The sequence below is a fragment of the Triturus cristatus genome, chromosome 5_2 (assembly GCF_964204655.1).
Source record: "Triturus cristatus chromosome 5_2, aTriCri1.1, whole genome shotgun sequence".
NCBI lineage: Eukaryota > Metazoa > Chordata > Amphibia > Caudata > Salamandridae > Triturus > Triturus cristatus.
This window is the reverse complement of record NC_140588.1, coordinates 987105608-987108938: the sequence shown is the minus strand read 5'-3', so window position 1 is coordinate 987108938 and position 3331 is coordinate 987105608.

Below are 3331 nucleotides of genomic sequence, written 5' to 3'. Positions count from 1 at the left end.
AGACACTAAGCTTGATGCGCTCACGTACTGCATGGACCGCATGTCGGAACGAGTGGATAAGAACGCTGAGAGGCTGGACGCGACCGAGCAGAGGATAACGCAGGTGGAGGAGACGCAGACAGCGTGGGACGCGGACCGCCGGCAATTCAGTAAGCTCCTGCAGGTCATTCAGGATAAATCCGAGGATTTGGAGGCCCGTTCGAGGAGATCGAACGTCCGTATCACCGGCGTGGCGGAATCGACGCCCACAGGTCGAATGGAGCTTTTTGTGGCAAAACTGCTACGGGCCCTGCTCGGAGAGGAGGTGTTCTCCCCAATGTTCGTGGTTGAGCGGGCCCACCGCTCGCTGGGCCCTCGGCCCAAGCCCGGGGCGCCAGCCAGGCCTATAATAGCTAAACTGCTAAATTACAGAGACAGAGACACTGCCTTGCGGTTGGCGCGGGAAAAGGGGAAGCTGCAATATGAAGGGATGGATATCTCCATTTACCCCGACTTTACGGCGAAGGTGCAGGAGGAACGCAGGCAGTTTGCACCCTACAAACAACAGCTCCGCGACTTGGGCCTGGACTACGCGATGTTATACCCGGCGCGGCTCCGTATCAACAGGCAGGGGCAGTCGCACTTCTTCACAGACCCGAGGGAGCTGCAGCGCTCCCTGAAAGAGTGGTCGAGGGAGCAGCGGCGTGGACTGCAGGACGACGTGACTGCCCGGACGGAGGTTTCCGACCTGGGGGACCAGGACTAGAGCACTGGCGGTGACTGCTTGATATGCACTGTCTCCTGGTGAGGGGACGCCGCCTTGTTGTAGAAGCAGCCGCTCCACAGGTAGCTCGCCGACGGCTGGAACATTGTTGGCCAGTAGGAGGTGACGAACGCCATGGAGGACGCTGAGGCTGCGGCTGGGTGAGAACATTCTATTGTGATAGGGGACCCCGGGTGTCGCTGCCCTAGGGTTGGAGGGGGGGCGAGAGACTGGACCTCTGCCACGGCTCTGATCGGGGGCGGGGGGGCCCGGTGTCCCTAAGCACTACGAGACTTTGGTGGTGATGGCACCTGGAGCGCACTGCTTGGACTGAGCTGTGAGAGAAATGGGTTACGGCCTGGTTGACTGTCCGAGGGAGGTTGGGGGGGGGCTGTGCAGATTCGGACAGACTGGGGGAGCCCACCGCACCTACTGGAGGGGAGGTGATATCCGCTAGCGCTGCGCTTAGCTTAGCCTGGGGGTTTGGATGCGGGGGCATGGCCACATGGCGGACTCTTGAGAGTGTCGAGAAGCAGCCCAACGGATGCTCTGGCCCCAGCGCTGATGGCTCTCTTGGCCCCCACGGGGGCTGGTTCAGGGATGGTTTTGTATGGTTGTTGTTGCGGGTTAGGGAGGGGGGAGGGACGGGGGATCTGTCTGGCCAGGTTGGGGACGGTCAGCTGTGGGAGGGGGGCTGGGAAGTTCGGGGGACGTTCGGCGTTGTGCATTTGTGATAAGCATTGTCTCTTGCGTGGCACGCTATTTGATTTGCTGATGTGTGGCTGTCTCAGACTGTCTGAACTAGAGGGGCGGGAGGGGACCCCCTGCTGCCCTACGTGCAGAGATGAAACCGGAACGCGTAACTGGGATGACTGGAACGGATGAACGAATGGGTGAATCTGACGGGGGTGCCCTTAGAGCGCTGACGTGGAATGTCCGAGGGCTGAATGACTATCGTAAACTCAGAAAAGTCTTAAACTACCTCCACCGACATCACATTGACCTGGCACTGCTCCAGGAGACGCATCTCCCGCTTTCAAGTAGGTTGTTAGCAGCAAGGGGCCTGGTGGGTTCCAGCGAGGCAGCGGGCTTCACAACGCATTCCAGGGGGGTGATTACCTGGGTGAACCCACGATCGAGACTGCGGTTGACGTCGCTGCTCTCCGACCCGGACGGGCGATACTTAATAGCGCGGTGCGCGGGTAAGGGCCACGACTTGATTGTGGTCAATGTATACGGCCCTAACTATGACTCCCCTGACTTCTTCGACGCACTGGCGGCACAGTGCAGGCTGCACGTGCCCACTGGCATGGTGTGGGGAGGCGACTTTAACTTCACATTCAACCCGGAGCTGGACCGCTCGTCGGGGCCAGCCCGTCGCCCAGCGACCGCCGCCCTACACATGCAGGCGGAGCTGATCAGGCTTGACATGCTCGACGTCTGGCGACACCGTCACCCGGGCAAAGGGGGCTACACGCATTACTCGGCATTTCACGACATGCACACCAGAATAGATTACTGGTTGGTGTCCCGGTCGCTGCTCGCGTGCGTTGCGGACTGCAAGGTGCTGCCGCGCACGCTGTCGGACCACTCTCCGCTGCTGCTGGCCCTGACCGCTCCGCATCGGCGAGCTCCGCCGTTCACGTGGCGACTGCCGCCGTATTCGCTGTTGGACGACGTGTTCCGTGGGGAACTGGCGGACGAAATAGACACGTTCTTTAAGGTCAACACAGGCACAGTCCGTAGTTTCCAAATCGTGTGGGACTCGTTCAAGGCCTATATTCGCGGCGTAGCGATGACTAAGCATTCGGGAGTGCTTAAGTCCATCCGGCGACAGCTCGGGGCCCTGGAGTCGCAGATAGCCCAACTGGAGATGAGTCAGGGGGCCGCGGCGGACCCTGAGGTGGCCACGAGGCTACAGCACCTGGTCGCTGAATTCAATAGTGAAGCGGACCGAGAGGTGAAACACATGGGGAAGTATGCCACAGCCTGCACGTACGGGGAGGGTGAGCGCCCGGGATCCGTGCTGGCGGGAATACTGCGCAATTCTAGGCGACCCCTGGTCATTGACGAGCTCGTCACGGCTTCGGGCGATGTGGTCACCGAGGAGGAGGGGGTCATAGAAGAATTTAGGGCCTATTACGCTGGACTATACAAATCGCAGTCCTCGCGTATGGAGGAGGAGATAGACGACTACCTTAGTTACCTCAAAATGCCGTTTTTATCCAACTCGCGGCGCGAATTCTTAGCGCTGCCCATACAAAAAGACGAGATATTGGAGGCTTTGGGAAGTATGCGGGCGGGCACTGCCCCGGGAGCGGACGGGCTGACGGTGGCCTTTTATAAGGCCTTCCAGGACCAGCTCCTCCCGCACCTTTTAACTCTTTTTGATGACATTTGCCTCGAAGGTAGTATGTCCGAAATGATGCGAGAGGCCCTGCTTGTTACAATTCTAAAACCCGGGAAGCCTCCCAACCAGTGCGGATCCTATAGGCCACTCTCACTGATCAATGTCGATGCCAAAATATACGCGAAGGTGCTGGCCACGCGATTGGCGCTATTGGTGCCGGAGCTCGTGGCGCCGGAGCA